Genomic DNA, 24,409 nt, shown 5'->3' with positions numbered 1-24,409 from the left:
TCAAGCAGGTAATAAATACATACTTAAGAATTTACAGTTTGTCAGAGTCAGATGTGAAGTTGTCTTTCTTAGAAAGTGACATCTAAGAGAAGACTAATGTTCCAAATAATACAATAGTACTGCTATATACAGAAAAAAACACGTTCTTAAAACAACACAAAACAAAACAGAATTGGTAGGATGCTAGAAGAGCAGACACTTGAAGAAGGATGATTGCAGGCTGGCAATGCCATGTGAAACAACACTGCACTGAAGAAACTGGAGGAGTCTGCATGCCCTGAAGGACTCTTTCATGAACCCCATTGGCCTCTCACAGCAAAGGGTCTGAAAAATCTACTAAGAAGTGCCTATGGTGATACAGACTGGAGAGGGGAACACAGTCATGTGGGTGGGACAAGTATATGCATCCTGATGCTTCCTCCTTATTTCCACCACAAGACAAAAGCTTTAATCAGAAAGAACAGTGACACTACTGGCCTTAGGGTATATTAAGGCCAGTTTTAACGAGCTTATATGATAGGTGAAACAATCATTTGAGGGTACAACCTGATTAATTAAAGGTATATTCATTAAAAATATAACAATGTATATTTTAAATTAGCAGGAAATTACTACAAACTTTATAAGAGATGTATAAGTAATAAGTCAATAGTGGAGGTAAAATGATATACTATATAATGTTTATTTAATGCAAAAGAAGGCAAAGCAAGAGTATATAATAAATTAAATAAATACAAAACAGCTAGCAATTTAGTAAAGTTTTTATCCAACGATATCCATAATCACGTTACTTATGAATGGCTTAAATATAACTTTCTTAAGAATGCAATTGTCAGATTGGATCAGACAGCAAGATCCAATTCTACTGTGTCTATTAGAAATGCAGTTAATATATACTGATAAAGATAAGTTAAAAGTAAAAAGATGGAGAAAGATATGCCATGAAAATATCCCCCAAAACCTTGAATAGCTATGTTAATATCAGAAAAAGCCAGCTTCGGAACAAGGAATACTATCCAGAATAAAATGGGACAGTATATCATCATTAAGGGTCAATTCTCCAATAAGACATAATGACCATAAATATATATATATATTACTGATAACAGAGCATCAAAATAAATGAGACAAAAATGGAAGTTAGTAAAACAAGTTGGCAGTTCTAAAATTATAATTGAGACATCAAAAATCCTTTCCCAGTAATTGATAGAACAAATAGGCAGAAAGACAGTAAGAGTATAGAAGATTTGAACACTATCAACCAAATAGTCCTAATTGACATTTATAGAATTCACCCAACAGTAGAATACACATTATTTTCAAAGACATATGAATATTCAACAAGATAGACCATATAATAAGCCAATAAAAATATCTCAAACAATTTAAAAGAGTAGAAATCATAGCTACATTTTAATAGCATAATAGAATTTAGCTATAAGTCAAACAGGAATAAATCTAAAAAATTCTCAAATCTTTAGATATTAAACATCCCATTTCTAAATAACCCAGGGTTAAAGGGGAAGTCTAAAACCAATGAAAAAATAGTCTGTATGAAATACAGATAAAAATACAACACATCAAAATATGAGGGATACAGCTATAGCAGTGCTTTCAGGGTCATTTATAGTATTGAATACTTATATTAGGAAATAAGAAATGACTCAGATCAATAATTTAATTTTTCATCTTAAGAAATTTTTTGTGTGTGTGTCTGTGTTACGTGGGCCTCTCACTGTTGTGGCCTCTCGCGTTGCGGAGCACAGGCTCTGGACGCGCAGGCTCAGTGGCCATGGCTCACGGGCCCAGCCGCTCCACGGCATGTGGGATCTTCCCGGACCGGGGCACGAACCCGTGTCCCCTTCATCGGCAGGCAGACTCTCAACCACTGCGCCACCAGGGAAGCCCCATCTTAAGAAATTTTTAAAGAAAAATAGAGAAAACTAAACCCAAAGCAAGTAGAAAGAAGTAATAAAGAATGGAGAAGAAATTAATGAAATTGAAAATAGAAAAATTAAAAAAAATCAATGCAAATAAAAGCATATTCTTTGAAAAGTTCAATAAAATCGACAAACTTCTAGTTACAGTGACCAAGAAAAAAGGGAGAAGAGCTTCCTATAAGAATGAAAATTTTCAATATCAAGAATGGAAAATAAAGGGACATTGTTACTGGCAACATCGGCTCTAAGAGGAGTCCGGTAGATAGCCTGTGACCTCAGTGTTATCACAGAGTTGGATTTCAGAGTGGTGGATTTGGAGCCCTTAGTCAAGTTCATTCCTGGTATTTGGAAGTAAGTGAAGAAAATTCTCAGTCACAACTGTGAAAACGTCGTTATAAAAATAAAAGGAATATGGGTTGTTCTAGATGACCAGAAAATTCAATATGTGATCTTTTATTAGATCTTGGATCAGAACTAAGAAATAAAAACAACTAGAAAAATATTCAGTGGCATATTTGGAGAAAATTGTTATATTGAACACATGACATAAATATTAAAGAACATTTTGTATATCAGGCTTAAATTTTCTGGATGTGATAATTACATTACAATTAGATAAAATATCTCAAAAAAAATGAAATACAAGCTAAAATATTTGTGTGAAGTATCAGAAACTTAGTTTTAAATAATTGATAAATATGTAATCAAAATGTGTATTGTTGTGAGTGTATGTTTAGGTAGACCGAGGGTGAGAGATAAAGGATATATAGCAAATAATGAAACCTGGAAACTCTAGGTAAGGGATATAGGAATGCAAACTTCTAATTTTTGAAGGTCACATATTTTTATACTAAAATTTGGGTTAAAAATAACAACGGTTTACAGTACATTCTTATGGTTAGCAGTTTATAAAAAGCCAACCCACTTCACAGTTCTTATAATTATTTTTTGCTGTCATACTGCTCAAGTGCCTTAGCCATTATAAATCTGAACTCTTCACCTTCCACCTATATCTCATCCAAATGACACATAAAATCTTTAGTGATTGTGCTGTTACATGGTGTTCTTATTGCTTTCAGTTGAGGGTAAAATTCAGTTCCGAAATTCCACCTTGAAGATTAGCATTCTAAGTACACACTGGTAGCTTAGTCTTCCCAGAAAGCTGAGCCTGAGGCAGAGGAGTTATGTTCATTTCTAGGGAGCAGAAGTGAAAGACAAAGTGGCAAGGAGGAAGCGAGAGATGATACAAGTATAGATTATTGAACTGCCTACCACTAAGTAAGACAAATTGCAGAGTACCATGATTACTCTCAAAAATCCATACTAGCTTCATTTTGGGTCCTTCTATTGGAAGGGATAAATAGGACTGAATTTACCCACAAATTACTGAATCCTACTGTTCAAAGTTTATCCCTTGGGACATTAACTCCCACATACTTTCAGGTTGTGCAAAGGAATGTGCCAAAAGAGGTCCTGTAACGGCTCAAAGAAGTCGTCAGACAGGGAGTAAGAGGGGCACAGTATGGGCGTTTTGCAAAGCACTGTCAGCTTGTGCGTGCGTGAAGATTTTTATGGTTCAGCCACAGCTTATGGTCACCCTGGGAACATAGACAGTGAGATGGAGAAGATCGGAAGGATGGAGTGTGCATGTGTGTGTGTGGTGGTGTGGGTCGCGGAGGGAGGGGCTGTGGGTGGTGGAGGCTGGACTTATGGAGTCCTTTGTAACATAGAATAGCAGAAGGGGTGACTTGTCATTTCCAAGATTAGGCTGTAAAAAGACTGGCTTCCATCTTGGCTGCTTTCTCTCATGCTTTCTTGGATTTGATCACCATGTTAGGCCACCTTGTCGAGCAGCCCTGTAGGAGGCTCATGTGTCGAGGGACAGAGACTTGCCAACAACCACATGAATGGACTTGTAACTGGATTTATCCCTCCTCACTTTGAGTCTATAGGTGTGACCAGAGCCCCAGGTGGCCTATGGACTATAATTTCAGTATTGATGTTAGACAAAGGCACTTAACTAAGTCACACTCTGATCCCTGACTCCCAAAAACTGTTAGAAAATACATTTTTATTGTTAGAAACCATTAAAATTAGGTAATTTCTTACACAGCAGTAGATAATACACTCTCCTATCTCATTCCCCTTTGTGGCCTCTGCCTCAGTCACCAGGCCTTAGGCTCTCCACTGTGCCCTGTTTTCCCTCATGCCTGGAGCTTTCAAATAGTGCCACCCATGTAAAACAATATTCCGTAACACTTCTCGTTAACTGCAGCATTTCTCTAAAATCTGAACTGCTAATCACATGCCCCGTGGCATACATTAAAAGCTTTCTGTATTTTCTTGGGCTTCCCTGGTGGCGCAGTGGTTAAGAGTCTGCCTGCCAATACAGGGGACACGGGTTTGAGCCCTGGTTCGGGAAGATCCCACATGCGGAGCAAATAAACCTGTGGACCACAACTACTGAGCCTGCGTTCTAGAGCCCGCAAGCCACAACTACTGAAGCCCGTGTTCCTAGAGCCTGTGCTCCACAACAAGAGAAGCCACTGCAATGAGAAGCCCTCGCACCGCAACAAAGAGTAGTCCCCGCTCGCCACAACTACAGAAAGCCTGCGTGCAACTAGAGAAAGCCTGTGTGCAGCAACGAATACCCAATGCAGCCAAAAATAAATAAATAAAATAATAAATTTATTGAAAAAAAATCTTTCTGTATTTTCTTAATGGAACCTATCCAATTTGGAATTATATTTCTGTATGATTACTTGGCAAATGCCTGAGATTACCAGTAAATTGTAAGTTTAATGAAGCAAGGTTTTGCTTTTTGTTTTTTTCACTCCAACACTCAATGCAGTGCTTGACACAGCTCTTGATTAATATACATTTTTTCAATTATCATATGATTATATGAGAGGCATAAGTGGTATAAAATTTTAACAATTTACAGATACATTACCTAGAAAATTTTAGTAATGTAACAAAAAATTAAAATAAGCAATGTGTTAAATTGGTGATCTAATCATATACCAAAATTACTTCTCCTAATAAAAATTGATAAGAAACATCATAGAAAGAAAAAAAAAAACTCTGTTGCAATAGAACAAAAATTTACATATTTAGAAATAACTCATTCAATACATTTTAGAAATTCAATAGATAAAATAGTGAAGCATTATGGAGAGTCTTCAAAAAAGATATGACTAATGGAAGTAAATACCTTGTTCTTGTATGGGAAGAATCAACATCAGAAAGGTGTCTTTCTATTAGTCATGTGATACATTAACATGGTACATAGTAATTATATAAATATATGTTGTTTTCAACTTGCACTATTAAAATTATGATTTTAAATAGAAGTGTCTAGCAGGGAGGATTATGGGAGAAGTCTCTGCTGTCAGAGAGTGCTGATGCTTGCTACTTACAGGACATAGACAAATAGCTTCTCTTTTCTTAGACTAAATTCTTTATCAGAAGTATAAACTTAATTTGTAGGAACTCAGGTTTTTATAAGGATTAGTGGAAACCATTAAAAGAAAGTTCATAGCAGACTGACACCTATAAAGCTATTAATTTGTTTGCTCTTGTAATTGTTATTATTACTATTACTCTCATAGTTAGCATTGCTGCAGCATTATCAAATCTGATTAACTATTTCTGTTGAGCTCTTTTATTGAGTGGTAAAATGAGTACATACTCTCTTGGAACAGTGTCTCTCATTAGAATTACCTGGGGATTCTTGTTAGGAATTTAGTTTCTTGTGAATCTCATTAGGATATTTGGAAATGAGGACCAGGAATGCACACTTTAAAAAGGATCCGAGGGCTTCCCTGGTGGCGCAGTGGTTGAGAGCCCGCCTGCCAATGCAGGGGACACAGGTTCGTGCCCCGGTCCGGGAAGATCCCACATGCCGCGGAGCGGCTGGGCCCGTGAGCCATGGCCGCTGAGCCTGCACGTCCAGAGCCTGTGCTCCACAACGGGAGAGGCCACAACAGTGAGAGGCCCGTGTACCGCAAAAAAAGAACAAAAACAAAAAAAGAAACTGAGGTGATTTTCCACCCACACTCAAGTTATGATTTGTAAAACTCACTGTATTACCTTTTGAATTAAAGTTACATTCTCTGTGGAATTTCTATTCTACACCCAATCTAAATCTAGGATATGTCTATTTCTAATTATTTCAAACCAATTAACTTTCCTTATTTACTAATAAAATTCACATTTACTTTATTAGTGTATTTTTTTCTTGCTTAATTTTTAAAAACACTTTTAATGTGGATGTATTAATCATACCTTTCATTTTAATTAATGATAAACTGGATTCCAGAAAACTGTATGTAATTTTATTAAAATTAATCATAATGAAGTTAAAATAATCACATTTAAGAATGTGCATTTCCTTCTAATAGGGATTAGATTTCAACTGCTGTTTATATGTCCATGTATAACTCATAGAACCGTACTCTGTATTAAACTCTGATTGTTAACTGTTTTTTCTGTTCCCTCACTGTGATAATATTACCTAAAAAAAAAGAGAGACTTGGGGTTTCAAAATGGCTGACTAAGGCCATGTTTTAATCTCTTCTTCCTTCAAAAATCCCATTGAGATTATAGAAATCACAAAATATAGTAAATAAACAGTTAAAGACTTGGAGGTCCTGAAAAACCAAGAGAAGTCCCTAGTAAGAATCAATTATTCAGTTATTTCTGAAGGATACAGAGCCAATAAGATCAGATTGCCTTGAGAGGATAAACCTAATCTGAAACTTCCACAACCCAATATAAGCAAAATTAAGACACTTCAAAATAATGTGATTTCAAACGTCCTTAAATGCATCAGGTCAAGAAATATATGGGAAACTAGAGAAGACTGTCTTGTAGCCAAGTATGAAAGCTGTTAATTCTGTGCCAGTTACCTCTTAACATTTGCTGTATCTAGAGGATTTGTCCCAGAATACCTCTCCAAAGAGATCAAGTATGGCAGGTTCCCAGAGTGTTGAAGCTGGAAGGAGAAGCTGAGAGGTGTGCTGAGGAAAACTTCTGGTCATCACCATAGAAAAGGCTATTTCTTCCTGTTCAACAGAAAAACCAGACCAGACTCAAGTTCATAATTACAACCACAGCTAGAAATCACATAAAGTAAAAGTGCATCTGCTGTTTGGAAAAGAAAAATATTTAGTGTTGTGCTGAGTGAATAAAAAGAAGCCACTTAAACAACTACTATTGATCAATGCTAACTACTGTTATAAATTTACACAGAAAAATCCATAATGACCAAATATCTGAGGGGAACATAGAAGAGGAACACTGGCTGGAGCTAATGAAAGAACTATCTATTAAGGAAAGAAATTAATGGAAAAATAAACACAAATAACTTAATAAATATGCTTAGTAATGTTTGAGAAGGTAGCATTCCTGCAAAATATGAAACTTTTCTTTAAGGGAGCTTAGGAATTTAAAATAAATGCGTATGCAACCTCAGTAACATATATCCTACTAAGGGATAGAGAGAATATAAGAGCAAAAGGTATTTAGATAAATAAATAGTACAACGTATCACTGAATTAAAAACAACCCCAAAAACCCTGTTAAGATTGATGGTGCTTTCATCTGAAACATTCAGACAAAATTAATGAACAAACAAAATAATAATAAATTGCTACAAACTCCTAGGGAAAAGGAATATTTACACTTTAAAACAGTCACATTTTCTTTATTATCTGATGAGGTAATAAAACATGTATTGAGAGATGAGCCCATTCTCCAAAACAATATAGCGACGTGTGCAAGTGTGGTCAAAAAAAAGATATTGCAAAAACAACTCTGTAACTAATTATGCAAGTATAAAAAAACAAATATATTGAAGAAATATAAAAATTTAAAAATAAAGTACATACTTTTTTTTCAGAAAAAGAAAATTAATCACATAGATAAGGTCAGTAAAACTGATAATAAATTTATATATAAAAAAACTATATATGTATGTACATATATATGTAAATAGCAAAACACAGCTTATGCTAAATTGTGATAGATAATTTTATGTGTCAACTTGCTTGACTGGGCTGAGGGATGCCCAGATACCTTGTGAAACATTATTTCTGGGTATGTCTGTGAGGGTGTTTCTGGAAGAGATTAGCATCTGAATCAGTAGACTGAGTCAAGAAGATGGCCCTCACCAATGGAGGGGGGCATCACGCAATCCACTGAGGGCCTGAATAGAACAAGAAGGCAGAGGAAGGGTGAATTTACTCTCTGTTGGAGCCAGGAGGTCCCTCTTCTGCCCTTAGATATCAATGATTTCGGTTCTCAGGCCTTCAGACTCAGACTGGGACCTACGCCATTGGCTCCCCTCCACTTAGCCTTTAGGTTTGAAGAGGAACTACGTCACCAGTGTTCTGGGCCTCCAGCAAGCCAACTGCAGATCGCGGAACTTCTCAGCCTCCATAATCACGTCACCTTCATAAAAAAATTCTCTCTGCATATCTTTATATCTGCTGCAGGCTCTGTTTTTCTGGAGAAAACTGACTAAAACATAAATACTTTTTGACAACACTACTTTGGAATGTAATGCAATTTAAGTACTAAATATTTGTATTGCAAAATAATACAAGTTCAATGCAATCACAGAAATAAAACATTTTCTAGCTCCTTCAAGCAATGAGTTTTTTTTTATATATATATATATAACTTATTACATCTTTCCTCATGAATTTAAAAAGATACTGAAACCCAGCAGGACCCTATGGGGCTCCTGGGCACAAAAGCCTTTCTGTATCCCCTTCTCTGAGTTCCAAAGGCCAGGTTCAAACAGTTGCTAATCAGGAGAGGGGGTGGGGGATGCAGAGACAAGGGAGGAGCAGTCTAGAAACAATAGTACAGCCTTGAGGGCAGGGTCCTGGTCCCCCCCCACCCCCACCCCACCCCCGCAAAGGATATTCATAACAATACCTTTGAGCTCTTCTGCAGAACTAAAACCCTCACCAAATGGAAGATGTTAACTACTTGACGAAGCACTCTTCATTCCAGAGAAGGTAACAGTTTGCCCATCACCACCTGACGCCAGATGATATTTGGATTGAAGGAATGCACAGCCCGATCCTTATCAGCAACCCTGCCCCCTTGACTATAAGACTCTTCACAACCCCCCCTCCCTTTTTGGACACACAGTTTTGAGGACATTATACCGCTGTGTCCCCCTTTGCCTGGCAAAGTAATAAAGCTATTCTTTTCTACTTCACCCAAAACTCTGTCTCTGAGATTCAATTCGGTGTCAGGGTACAGAGGCTGGATTCGGCTTCAATACCATGCACCCATACGAAAACATACATACACACAAACACATATGTAGATGTGTTTGCTGTTTACTTCTATAAAGAACGGAAGCAAACTATGCACAGTACTCTGAAACCCGCATTTCCCACTTAAACATCAATCAAGATATCATGTGAGGACGGACATACAAGTCACATATAAAAACGGTAATATTTCTGTATTTATATGTACTATCATTTATTCAGCATTTTTACCATTTAAGAACGTTCATGTTGTTTGCTGTTTTTGTTTGTATATATAAAAACTTATAAACAAGAAGAGATATTTTAGATGGTAGGACCAACCCTTGGGTTTAGAGGTAGGGAGGGGAGAAGGATCAAGAAATTCCATGCAAAATGTATTGCTATGTTATAGAAGAAGTTATGCATAGTGATATTTTTGTTATTTGTTTGTTTTACCAGGGATATATACATAGTTGTTTATGCTGCAGTTAAAGTTGTTTTACATTTAGATACGGTCATTTCAGTTACCTGTGATGTCGAAAGCTCAGCTTCTCTGTACACCAGTGCCGAATCGAACCTCGGAGACAGAGCTTTGGATGAGATAGAAGAGGATAGCTTTATAACTTTGCCAGGCAAAGGGGGACACAGGGGGCTTCTGCCTCAAAAAACTGTGTGTCCCCACCCAGGAGGATTTGATAAGGAGTTTTATAACAATGCTTCCCAAGGGTGGGGTTGCTGACAAGATTAGGGTGTGTGCAGGGTCTCAGTGGCGGGTCTCCTAATCTAGATGAGCTTCTCTGCTCCCTTTAATCTTGCCTCAAGTGGTTTTTTGCCTCCTCCTTCCTTGATTAGCAACTGTTTGAATCTGCCCTTTGGAACTCAGGGAAGGTCAAGGAGGCTGGAATCTCGCCGACAAGAAACAGGGGACAAAAAAGAAACCTCCGTGCCCGGGAGCCTCAAAAGGGCCCTGCTCGGTTTCACATGTACCATTTATAAAGAGAGGATAGACATTTTTAAGTGTTAGAGAAAAATAAGAACCACAAATATAAAATACAAACTATTTCTAGAAAAGTTTTTAAATTGGAATACAAGAAAATGCAGAAACAAGGGAAAAAGCAAAAGAATTTCAATGAAAACCAGATATAAGAGGAAGTATATTATGGATCATAATAATTGTGAATTGATAGAAAGCTTGCATTAAAAGACAAATTTTCCTAGACTGACTACTTAAAATTCTATCACTATATTATTTATAGTAGACAAATCAAAACCAAAATTTAAGACATTTAAAAGTATCTCCATTTATAGACCTGGAAACTTTAAGCAAGATTAAAACAAGATTTTCAATGTAAATCTCAGTCAAAATAGAATTTACGGTAAAAATGCTTTAAAAATCAAGGGGTTTGCTTTATATCAGTAAAAATTATGATAAACAAGAACAGAGAAACATCACAAGTGTGTAAAACTTGCACAATATAACACACATGTGAATGAGGGAAATACTCTAAAAAGTGGAATAAGAAATAGAAAATTCTAGCAGTTAAGACATACTTAAGAATTTACAATTTGTTAGAGTCAGATGTGATGCTGTCTTTCTTAGAAAATGACATCTAAGAGGTAACTAATGTTCCAAATAATGCAATAGTGTTACCGAGTCCAAGCTCACTCTGCTCGCCGCACGACAGGCCAATAAATCGGGACAGCAAGTGGTGAGGCAAGGGTTCCCAAAAAAACATCTTATCGGGGTCTGGATGCCAGTTTCTTTTACAGAACAGAGAGGGAGAGAAGGTGAAGAAGTAAAGTAAACAAGGCCATTTATCTTGCAAAATAGGAGGAGATGTGTTAATTTCTTCTTAACTGCAGCCATTCACAAGTGGGCAGGGTCAGATCGGCTCCCTGTGAGCTGAACCAAGGCAGTTTAGTTTAACATTCAGGCAGAGGGGCAGTGTTCCTTGAGGCAGGCCATTATGTATGATATAATAATAAAAGCAATGAAAAGCAAAGGTTAAATTCAAAGAAACAGATCTAACCTGCAGTCCAATTTAGCTCTTCACTGTTACAATAGTACTGTTACATACAGATAAAACAAGTTCTTAAAACAACACAAAAGTAAACAAAATTGGTAGACACAGCAGGAAGCTGGTAAGAAGAATTTAGTTAGAAGGACAGACATTTGAGGAAGGTTAATTGCAGGCTGGGAATGCCATGTGAAACAACCCTGCACTGAAGAAACTGGGGGAGTCTGCATGTCCTGGAGGACTCTTTCTTCATTAAATCCATTGGTCTCTCACAGTAAAGGTCTGAAAGATCAACTAGAAATGCTTATTAGTGATGCAGATTGGAGAGGGGAACACAGCCATGGGGGTGGGACAAGTATATGCATCCTGATGCTTCCCCTTTATTTCCACCACAAGAGAAAAGTCTTTAGCTAAAAAAACAGTGACAATGTTGGCCTTAGGGCATTTTAAGGCCAGTTTTAAAGACCTTATATGACAGGTGAAACAACATATCACCTATAGGTAGAAACTGGTTAACTAAAGGTCTACTAATTAAAGATATAACAATGTATATTTTAAATTCACAGGAAGTCATTACAAACTGCATGACATGTGTAAGTAATAAGTCAATAGGAAACAGTTTTGTTCAAATATAGCAAAGCAAGCAAAAAACTAAGAGGAAAAAACAAAGAAGGGATTATATCATAATAAAACTTGTTTTACTTGATATTATAAAGTATCTATCCATACCCCTCTATATATTAACCTATAATATATGTGTCTACGATATGAATAACATTCAATCTATTCAAACATCGATAATGTTTTACAGACATAGAATATGGGCACTAAGAAAAATCTCACTAAATTTGCTTAAATGGCAACCATATGGACTATGGGCTGATGAATATATAATATGATAAAAATAGTTCTCAGAAAGACATTGATGTTTCAAGAATTAACTAAAAACCAAGAAATAAATTAGCTAAGCCCTCAATCAAGAAGATAACATAAGAATAATTTTTCCAAGTCATAAAAAGTTTCTGTAACAATTCAGCAGATACTTGGCTTAAAACAAGCAAAATGTGTTCCATTTATTCTCTCACAGTTCTGTCAGTATTACTTAATCTGAGTCATAGTGGCGGCAGGGCCATGGCCCCCCCAGAGGCTCTTAGGAGAATTTTTTCCTTGACTTTTCCAGTTTCTGGTGGCTGCAGGCATCCCGTCAAATGTGGCCCCATCATTCCAGTGTCTTTAAGTATCTCTCTGCTCCATCTTCACGTTGCCTTCTCCCCCATCTGTGTAAAATCTGAGTCCCTTTTATAGGGATACATGTGATGGCATTTAGGATAATCCAACATAATTTTCTGTCTTAAGATCTCAATTTAATCACATCTGCAAATACCCCTGTTTTTTTGCAATATAAGGTAACATTCATAGGTTCCAGGGATTAGGTTGTGAATATTTTGGGGGGAGACATATTTCAGCTTACTACGATGCAATTACAATATTAATAGATACACAGAGATATAATACTTTAATTTTAACTGGTATTGAAAATATTTAATATTTACTTTCAAAATATTTTTAATGACCATAGGAAAGGATTAGAAAAATGTTTCCTTCAACTGAGAATGTGTATTTATAGAAACCATCACCATCATTCTTCACTCAGGCACTGTGATAAGACAGATGATGCAAATGAATGAACTCTAAATCTCTGAACAAATAATAAATGTTGCTAAAAATCTACTGATTCTACTAGAGAGTCAAGGATGTCAAAATATCATCAGGATAGTATTGGTCATATTTTAAAGTCTACATGTTACCCTGAATCAGGCCTGAGGAACTAGAATTCACTGGTTATGGAGCAGAATTCCATGAGTAGTGGTCATAAATAAGTAAACAAATAAGTTTTTCAAATATCAAACTAAGCTTTCATACTGTTCATTAATCTCACTGAACTAGCATCTGATCCTCAGAGAAATGGTCTCAATCTCATTAAGTTGAGGCAGCTGCCATTCCAAAGAAAATAAACAGAGAGGAAGAATATATTCTATCTATAGGAGTATTTTAAAAGAATGCCCATCAGAAGCTCTGTGGTTTGAACAAGTACAAAAATACATCTATTACATTTAACTGGAATAGGGCAGAGTGAATCAGTTTCCCAGTTCTGAAATGTTAAAGGGCAGACATTTCATTTTATTTCTTCCTGGCTTCTCTACATTAAAAAAATGATTCCATTCTTGACAGACGGCAGCAGTAGAAGGCCTTGTTACAATGCACCGTCATTCTGGTGAATGACTTTGATTACCCCGGGTCCTGGTGCTGTGAAAATCCGGTAAAACATATAAGAATAGTTTCTTTTTAGTAAAAAAAGGAAAATGCCAGGAAATTCTCTCTTGAAAGAAGAAATATCCCTTCCTATGGAAGTGAGAGAAAAAGCTGAAGCATCCTTATTTTACACAAGGTAAATGCTTTAATGAGAAATGGATAATTTTGTTTTTGAAATTTGAAAGATATACTTTCTCTCTCTTGTTTTTTTTTTCTTAACTTAAATCAACCTGAAATTTTATATGAGTATATAATTTATCTTTAATTCTTTGAATTGAGTCTGTTTTAGAAACAACAACAAAAGTTCTTTACAAAAGACTTTTTAATATAATTAAGATTTATAAGACTGAGCTCCATGAGTTTAGGACTGATGTCTTTTGGAAACTTACAGAAATTCCATAGCTTGGAGAAGGACCTGCCCCTAAATCAGTGCTCCATAAATATTGTTGAATGAATTAATGATAATTTATATTTAGTTTGGACTAAATGACCCTTAAGTAAATGAAAATTAATAAAATAGGTTGTTTTATTGCTAGCTCAAGTCTGTTTCACAGTGAGCCCAGTGAATATTAGATAATATATATTCTGCAACTATTGTGATGCATTTCTAAGTGGTATCCTATTTCTCAATAAAGGATGTCCTTGTGGTTAAGTGGCTTTCGTTGCTTTAAACAACAAAATCCAGTATGTAAAAATGATCGGTGTTGAATTAGTTCATGGTACACCATTATTAGAAACATTTGGGCTTCCCTCGTGGCGCAGTGGTTAAGAATCTTCCTGCCAATGCAGGAGACACGGGTTCATGCCCTGGTCCGGGAAGATCCCACATGCCGTGGAGCAACTAAGCCCGTGGCCACAACTACTGAGCCTGTGCTGTAGAGACCACGAGCCACGACTACTGAAGCTCGCGTGCCTAGAGCCCGTGCTGCGCAACAAGAGAAGCCACCACAATGAGAAGCCCGCGCACCACAAGGAAGAGTAGTCCCCGCTCCTCAAAACTGGAGAAAGCCCACGCACGGTAACGAAGACCCAATGCAGCCAAAAATAAATAAATTAAATAAATAAAATTTAAAAAAAAAAGAAAGAAACATTCAAAAATATGCTGAAGTTCATAGGCTAAAAACCTAACTTGGAAAATAAAAAGTTAGATTGTTTCAGGAAATATACCAGGACTAACATTTATTTGGTGAAGGGAAATTCTTCTTTCAAAACTGCAATACTGGCAGTACTTTGAGCTATCGGCTATTCACTTAAAAGTGAATGCATTTTGTATTTTGTTTATTAACAAAATGCACATAAAATATTGCCCCCCACACCTAATCACTTATTAATAAGATTTTATTATGATCGTATCTAAAATATTAATTTTATTGATTGTAGTTTTTGAATATGTCTGTTACCCAGTGGAATAATTTTCAAGTCACTGCTAATGTGAAAATGGGCCCAGTCTCACGGTTATCCAAAAATAAGCCCCCAAACCCTTAAAGTATAACACCAGTGACCTTAATTCTTGCATTCAAACTGAAGTATACAAAAGTCTGAAAAACGAGACCCATATTAGAGAGACACATCACGCCATTTTAATTATTTCCAAATAAAAATCTAAAACTTTTTCAAATACACACACATATACAGATGGAGGTGGGGATAAGGTGGTACCAGAGAACCTCTTTAAAGGGATAGATCATGAGATTGAAATCATTTCATTGAAATTTTTCTATAAATAAAGAAGACTCACATTGAACTCGCTGCTGCTTTTACATTTTTACTATATATAATATTGCCAACTTTTTCCATAAAATGAGGCATATGATTATATGTATGTTGAAAATGGTATATAGTAAATATATAAGATTTTTTGATAGTTGCTGATTTTAAGAATTTCTTTTTCTCTTTCATTTCATGTATACCTATTTCTTACATCTTATAGTTGCAGTTATTTTAACTTTCTCTTGAGATTAACTTAGAAATAAATAACTATATTTCAAATTTTTAAAAATCCTATAAGATTTTTTAAGATAAAATCATTAAAAAACATTTGTGTATGAGAGTCTCTTCCACTGAATATCAGAATGTATGAAAAACCCACTCTGGTACAATTATTTGGAAAAACAGAAAGTAACTTCTTAAAAATAAAATAAAGAGAAAAGGCATAAAAGGCAAAATTTTTCAGCCCCAAAGTAACATATTTGTTAACAAAATTATTGCACAAAACAAAAAAGTATAAGGAGAAATAATCACATGTAATAGCACTAGAAATAGTCAGTGTTAAGCTTTTGTTTGCCGTCAAATAGATGCATTAGTAAAGTTCTTAAATTGTGTGATAAATAGTAGGAACTATAGGAATGTTTGTCTTTGCTATTGTTTTTGTTATTATGTATTTTATCTAAATTATAAGGTTTTTTAGATTTATCTTGTGTTTAAGGCCCAAAGGTTTAGAATATATCATATAGTTATATAATTAGAGAGGTCTTACTAGTTTGTATGACATTTTTATTATTCACTATTATCCATTTTCAGAAGGTTTGTAAATTATTCAAATAGAAAACTAATTGGACAGTATACTTCTTGAAATATATTCTTGTTAACAAACTAAGTTACAGCAACTTAGTCATATTAATGCAATACCCAATGTTTGTAATATTATGGATGAGCACTATGTGAGAAAAATACATTTTAAAATATTGTAAAACCACTAGTAAATACAGAGGAAAAGTACTACCTTTTCTTAAAGTTAAAATTAGAAAACAGAGCAAAGGCAAATGTTTATATAGATACCCACAAATAAAAGCATTTGGAAAATAATTGAATCTTAATTCTAACTATACATTACATAAGGTATTACATATACATATAAAGTATTAAGTTACATTGAATATTCTAAAGTCATTACTTTTATAACTTAAAAATTACCTATGAAATAACAACGAAAAAGCTCAAGTTATACATGTGATGGAGAATGATTCAACTCAAAGCTCATAGATAAGTTATTTAAGATCTGGATGAGGATGAAAAAACGTCAAAGCAGAATACAATCTTTGCTACAACCGAGGTGATAATTATTATGGGACTTAAGATGGAGAGATGATCATTTATATCAGGGGATTTAGTTGGGCTTTAGGATGAAGGAGGGAATGTCTGAAATGAAATTTGAGAGGACAATATCATCAGGGAGAAATTTCGGTAAAGTAGGTTAAACAACTATAGAATGTAGATCAATCAAGGGGGAAACACATACATACGGAAAGCATGTTGCGGAAGTGAAAATAATTGTGTTGAGAACTTTTTTGTTTTTATTGTGGTTTCTAGTTGTTATAAAATGCCCCTAGGAAATTAAATGTGAAATGAAAATTTTTATCACTGGATAGGAAAATAGACTAAATATAATCACTAACACACAGTACTTTAATGTAGATAAGGCTGCATTTGAAGTGTTTCTCGTGTATTTATTTATTCTTGACAACAGATATGAATATATTATCTCCATTTTACAGATGAAGAACAAAGACCCAGAGACATTAAATAGCTTGCTCAAGTAAACACAGCCAATAAAAGGCAGATGTATTTATTTTACCCAAATAGTCTGACCTCAAATCTGTGCTCTTAACAATTACACTAAATACTGTTTCTCAAATTTTTAAGAGTAATGTCCTTGAACAAATATAACAACACTTCAAATTCTCATTGTTCTTCCACTTATGAATTCAAGCTATGCCATTTGGTATAAAAATTTATTTTTCCAAGAGTATCAAACTTACTAGAAATCTTATAAATATTCTTAAATATTTATTCTCAGTACCCTCTCTGTTGTGTTCTTAAACCTGAATACGTAACATGAGTGGAAAAATGACAAACTCCTTTCTTTGAAGAGTAGGGAACTTGCAGATAAATAAGATTATATTTAGAAATTCATCATTCCTTCTCCTATTAAATGGAAAATAATTATTGATAAAGAGCAGAGTGGTTGTTGCAAGAATTCAGTGAAATAAAATAAAACAAAATATATGAGTAAGAATAAACAATCTGAACTATATATACTATACATGCCAGGTACTAAAGAATATATGGATTTGATTCAAATCATGCTTTATTCTTTCTATTTTTATCTTGGACTATTTTTGTTCATTTACATTGAAAATAAATAATTTTCCAATTATTTATTGAAAAAGTACATGAGTGTACTCAGCAGACAAATTCAGAAAACTTGACAAAATCTGTAAACATTGATTTAAATAAAAATATCACCCAAGAGTTCTTTGAAGAGAGTCACAACAAATGTTTGGGCTCTGAGTCAGCCTTTGGTATTTGTTTTCTTTGACCACCCTGAGATCACTGATTTTAACTATCTTCTGAGGTCTGGAGAGTGAATATTTCTCAGCTGCCCAATTTGTTCTGAAAAAGTTAGCTCTCAGGAGAAAGCTTCATCTTTCAGACCTCTTTTTCACATTACCCTCTAGCTGCCAATGCCACGGTATATATACTCCTAAGAGATGACCCAAAGTTTCTAAGATGTCTTCTAAGTAGCTAGAAGGGAATATCAGAGATAGTCTCTCTCTCTCTCAATCACACACACACACACACACACACACACACACACACACACGCTTCCACAAACACAGAGCTTGTAGTCAGTAAATTGTAGATTGGTGTGGTATTTGCAACACTGCTTATCTGATTTCTTCCTAAAGATGTTAACGTTTACAGAGTATCAATCCTATGCAAAGTTGTGAAATAATCAAACCATGCCTTTAGTGCCTTTGGTCTGACACAGAGTACTGTTCCTTTTTGAAAGGCAGCTTATTCTAACTCTTCTGTTACTCCATGTCCTTCATGTGCTTCTCCTCCTACGAATCCCTCCAGCCTGCCGCATTGACACCTACATAAAGGTCTGAAAAGCTCACTCCCGAAAATGTATGTTAATATCTTACCAGCTTCAAAGTAGTTCCTATTTTAGGTGTGTTTTGCATTTTCCTATCTTCCATCATCACATGTGCTAGAGCATCATCTTTTGCTCCCTGAACAATCTCAGCATTTTTGACCATATATGTATGAGTTTATATCTAGACTCCCTATTCTGTTTGTTTATCCTTATGCTAATACTACACTATTTTAATTATAGTAGCTTTATAATAAATCTTGAAATTATGTAGGGTATGTTCTTTTCCAAAATGGTTTTAGCTAACTTAGATCTTTTGTATTTATATATAAATTTTAGAATCAGTTTGATTATTTCTTTGTAAAAAGACTACATTAAGTCTATAGAGCAACTTGGAGATAACTTCATAATATTGTTTCTCCATTTATTTTAGTTTTCTCTAGTTTATCTCAGCAATGTTTTATAATTTCTAGTCCTCAGCACTTACATATATTTTATCAAATGTATCACAAAGTATTCATGTTTGTTGATGCTACTCTAAATGGTATTTTTAAAATGTTCAATCTCTGATTTTTCCTTGCTAGTATATAGAAAAACAATTGACTTTTGTATATTAATATTGTACTCTGTTTCCTTGCTAAACAAATTTGCAAGCTCTAGTAGCTTTTTAAATCGATTCCTTAAGGTATTCAATGTACACAAACAGGTCAGCTGTGAATGAAGAGTTGTATTTCTTTCTATCCAATCTACACAGTCTTTATTTCTTTCCCTTGCCTAATTCCACCAACTAGTATTTCTAGTTTATTTTTGAATAGAATTAGTGAGAGTGGAAAAACCTTCCTGTGCCCAAACATAAGAGTAAATTTTATAATTTCACCATTACATAAAATATTAGCAGTAGCTTATCCAGTTTAGAAAGTTACTTGTTATTCCTAGTGTTTACTGTTTAGGTCTATGATCCATTCTGAACTAATTTTCTGTTTGATTAAGGTAAAAGTTGAGGTTATTTACCTATTGTTTCATATGGATATCTACTTGTTCCAAAAGGATTTGTTCTAAAAGCATCCCTTTCTCCACTGGCATTTTTGTTGAAATTAATTAACCATGTATGAGTGTATCTATTTCTTGATATTCTGTTACATTAATCTATGTTTCTATACTTACACCAATACCATACCAATGTGATAAAGTATGTTTAGAGTAAATCTCTGAATCAGGTAGTACATGTGTTCCAACTTTTTTTTTCTCTTTGAAAGTCATTTGGGCTTTTCCAGGTCCTCTGCATTTTCATAAAATATATAAAATCACTTGTCAATTGCTACAAAAATAATAAATATTTTTCTGCAGTTTTAATTTAGATTGTGTTAAATCTAGATTGATTTATTAATGATGACATTTGGAAAAGTCCATTTAATAAAAAAATTATCATGCCTTCTTATAATCATTATCATACTTCACATAATGTATATAACAAATAAAACATATACAACAAAACAGCCTATAGTCATTGGTATAAAATATTATGATCCATCAAATGACAGTGAGGTGTTTCTAGAATTTGGATCAGATGATGACTCAAGGGTTTGTTTGCTGGCCTTAGAAATTATGTGGATAATTGAGGACATACACACACACACACACACACACAATTTGGAAATGTAACATGAAATATCGTCTTTTAGAGCAATCTAATAAGGAAAGATACATTCATATCAAATTAAACAAACTAAAAGATTAGGCCAGCAGAAGAAGTCATCACTTTCATAGGGAAAAAATAAGCATGTATAGATGACAAGGGATAAGTAAGAGGAATATTGCAATTGTAGTTCTCATTATAATGTGGGAGCTGTAGGCAAGAAGTATTTCATAGAAACAATGAGCTTCCTGGATTACATACTATGAGTTAACTTTGTCATAGCACAATAGTTTAAAAATCCTAATTCAAACTCATAGTCTTTTGATAGTGCTGAAAATTCATTTGGTGGGAGTATGGATAAATTGACTTTCAATTAATGAAATTACTATAACAATTCCTTTATAAATACTTAAGAGATTTAAGTGTATCCTAGCATTTTTGCTTATTTGGTACTGCTTATAATTTTGCACTTATCCATTATTAATACATGGAACGCATGAGTCAGAAAACACCCATACTCATTAAAGTTAGAGGTAACGTACATAGGCAAGGTTCCAAATTTTATTCTACTGGTAAGTTTGAAACTTTGCTTTTGCCATTTTTCTTTTCTTTTGTAATTGTAATTGGACTTACCTCAGTAGGAAAATGTTTTAAACTTGACTGCAGTTTCCATATTCTCTTAATTTTTCTTTGCATTTTATTTGATATATTTTTCTCAAAAAACATAGTAATGGTTTAAATGTAAATAATTAAATATACCATTCATTCTTGTTAAACATGTTTGGGAATTAAAAATGACTGTGCCCATTGGCTCCTCTTTTCTGTTAGTGGCTGGTGTAGGAATCAGGCTCTGCATGACTATGCAGATTGAGACTGGGAAATGTGAAAGGCCAACAGAAGAAATAGGAGTTAGCAAAGAACATTAATTGTTTTTAATGACGTGCTCTGTTTAGGTTAGAGTGGGCCTAAATTACAGTTTGTCATTTTTATAAGAGTAAAGCAGTTCACTGATATCACATTAGATTATTTTATTTATATTACAGGGCTCCTTACTAGTTGGTAACCCCTGAATGTCATCTGGCTCATCTATTTCCGTATCACACTCTAACATGGCCAAGAGTTCAAACTGAGTTGCCCCTACCTACCTTTCCATCCAGAAAAGACTTAACACCACATATCTCATTGATTCCAGGTCTTTTACCCCAAAGTCTATAAGGCTATTTCTTAAAAATTCCCTGACTCATTGGTTAAAATATCTATGAATTGAGTCAACTATGCTAGAGACAGGACTGTGGGTTGGAACAAGGCTTTAATTCTGAAATTGGGGACTTCCCTGGTTGTCTAGTGGTTGAGACTCCACACTTCTACTACAGGGGGCACAAGTTTGATCCCTGGTTGGGGAAGATCCCATATGCTATGCGGTGTGGCAAAAAAAAAAAAAAAAAAAAAAAAATTCTGAAGTTTAAGAGGCTGGGAGCAGAAAGGTATAAGCACCCTTTACATCGTTGCACAATTCCTTTACCTTCCAGAAGTAACTGGCTACTTGATCAAGAGCCTTGAACCTGGTGCGACATAAAGGAGGTTTAGTAGCTCAAACAGGTGGCTTTGGAGCCTCTAACCTTGTCAGAGAACTTGAGGGAAACATGTCTGGAGCTTTAGCATAGATATACAGGTATCCAGTTGCTGACTATGTGTAATGCAGGTATTCTCTTGAAAGAGAGATCATTTTGGTGATCCTCTGCTAAAGCATTAACAAGAAAGAGTCTCTGATATACATCTACTCTTTAATTTAGCATAAAAGAACCTCTTTTATTGCCCCTTTTCATTAGTACTGGTACATAAACTTCAATGTAATATAAGGTTGCCTTTAAGTAGGCATGAACTTTTCACTGTTTCATATATTTTTCATTTTAACACTGTCTTCTTCGCATTCATTCTAACAGTAGTACAGGCCTCTTGAACTTAGGTCTGCATGTTGCCGAACATTGTGTAAAAACCTAGTTTATATACAGACGAGAGCAGCAAGATTCTCACACACATGTTTCTTTTCTGGATGTGAAAAATAACTAATTGTCCATTAAACACTCTCAGTGTCCATTACTCCTGGCATGTGATTGTACTGAACAACTCTGTATTTTTCTGCTTATTGTTTTATCAATTCTCACGGGTGGGTAGGGTTGAAATACAATTTATGTGCAGCTATACTTTATCACTTTTTCACCATTATGAGATTAAAAGGTCAATACCATTCTAAAGGTCATAACTGACAGGTTATTTGCAATATTTTTATAGATTTACAAGAAGAAAAATTAATTTGTTGCATCTGTTCACACTAGAAAAGCTGTTTTTGGAAAAGTCTTTCCTGTAGTAAAGATTCATAGTTCTGCTGTTTTAGGTATGGCCTATAGTTTCAATAATATTGTGGGGCTTGGAATGTAAGTGTAACTAAAGGCACAAATTCTGTGCCTCAGATAATCATAGGATTATAAAATAGTTTCTACTTTGCCCTCAATTTTATCTTACCTACCTGTCTGATAAGCATCATGTTTTAGCCTTGGTTTCCTAGAAATCAGGACATGAGGAAAATCTTACATATTCAATTATTGTTGGAGGAGTGGTAATCAACTGAAAGCAAAAGTGTAGAAAAAGAGGGATAGGAAATAAAATGTCATGTTTTATCAAACTGAACATAGTTTCAAAAAAAAGTACGATTGCTCAGTTATGGAACATCTCCATGAGATTACACAGCACCACATAGAGCAGTTCCTTGAAGGAAGAAAGGAAAGACATTTCTGTTAGTTGCTTTCCACCTCCTGTCTCTTGTAATCAAAATCTTTGTGAGGCATTAATTCACCTAAACTGGGCCACTAGGAAGGCAGGAATTTTCAGTTGGACATGAGTCCAGCTCAGGTGGACTGGATGCTGGAGCTGCTGGAGCTCATGCCTTGGAGGGCACACAGGTGGTCATGTCTAATATCCATCCCTGGTCCTTTGGCACCCTGGGACAACTTACGGTGTTCAGAGATGAGAGGCAGTCACTGGAGCCAGGATTTTAAAATCATTGCCTTCACTCTGGAAGTGAGGGAAATGAATGAGACCCAAGTAACTATGAGTGGTGTATTGACTCGGTCTCTAACAGTTTACCCTTCATGCCAATTAAATAGCATACACTCTTATGATATACAAATCTGTTACTAGTAAAAGAGGCCCTGAATTCTATCTCAAGAAAGAAGGAGCAACTACAATCCCTCAGAGTAGAGGTCAATGTCAATATCCTTCAATATAGTCCTTGATGTTACAGGTGATCCTAGAATCAAAGTTGATATTTATCTTATACTTCCTTTACCATTCATTCTAGATTTCAGTCACCTTTGGACAACATTTTTATTCTCACTCATTTGTCTGATGGAGTGATGAGAATTTCATCTCTTGAGGCATAAGACTGTTGATAAGAATTTTCCTACTTCTACCACTCAGTTTTCAAACCTTTAACTTTCACCAGACCCTGTTAAGTCTCTTGCTCTGTAGTTCACTAGGACCTAGACCATTTTGATGTTCCAGAAAACAACATGCTGATTCACTATATTAATGATATACTCATTAGACCAGGGAAGCAGTAAGTAGCATGTGGTCTTATCTACTAAGACACAGGCAAACCAGAGGGTGAGAGATAAAGTTTCAAAGATTCATCCATCTGCAGTTATTTGTGACGTTTTTGTGAGTCTAGGGCTCTGTGACATTAGAGGAAATTCTCCTAATTTATAATACTTGTTACACTTTGAACTTCCAGCCTATAAAAAATGAGGTGTGGTTTTTAGTGGACCACTTGAATTTTAGAGGGCTTGTGGTTACTGTTCTGGTGTTTTTATGTGGTATTTTAGAAGATAACTTGATTTGAGTGAAGCATAGAGAGGGTGCTACATGATATTGCAGCCTACCACTTAGGTATATAATCCAGCAGATCTGATGGTAATAAATATATCTGAGGTAGGTAAGGATGCTAGGCAGAGTTTTAAGGGATTCTCTACAACCAGAAGTTGTATAGATAGAGAGAGGTGGAAAAGACAAAGGCCTGGTTGAAAGTTTGGCATGGTGTAGCGCCACTATGGAAAATTAACTACTATCTCATTGCAGTGCCCCCTCTCTCCCTGGGATGACCAGGGTTTTGGTGATGGGAAATATTCCGAATAGGCAAAGATACAAGCAATACACTTAGTTATCCAATATGTATGTCTGATGTGTGGAAATACTCTAAATTCTGTGCTGTGGTAGAGAACTCTGCCATGAGGTCGATGGCCTGAAAAGAATAATGCAAGAAGCTTAGGGCTAAGGAGTTCTAGGGAAAATACATATGG

General features: G+C 35.1%; 1 protein-coding gene across 13 annotated transcripts in view; it reads left to right on the top strand.

The window, feature by feature from the left end:
- LOC149743936 (uncharacterized) overlaps positions 1–24,409 on the top strand; it is a 227,089-nt gene that overhangs the window by 37,288 nt on the left and 165,392 nt on the right. For 2 of the 13 annotated variants that reach the window (XM_089906000.1, XM_089905993.1), the window contains exon 4: positions 4,306–22,720. The exons of the other annotated variants lie outside the window; for them this stretch is intronic. The gene's annotated coding sequence lies outside the window, so the exon portion shown is untranslated. Of the gene's footprint in view, positions 1–4,305; positions 22,721–24,409 lie in introns of those variants that run through there. 13 annotated transcript variants of the gene reach the window in all.

The sequence above is a fragment of the Delphinapterus leucas genome, unplaced genomic scaffold (genome assembly GCF_059928025.1).
Source record: "Delphinapterus leucas isolate spDelLeu-1000000601 "Yukka" unplaced genomic scaffold, BTC_Dleu_Yukka2 spDelLeu_asBTCV2_sq49, whole genome shotgun sequence".
NCBI classification, from domain to species: Eukaryota; Metazoa; Chordata; class Mammalia; order Artiodactyla; family Monodontidae; genus Delphinapterus; species Delphinapterus leucas.
This window is presented reverse-complemented; position numbering and strand designations above follow the sequence as displayed.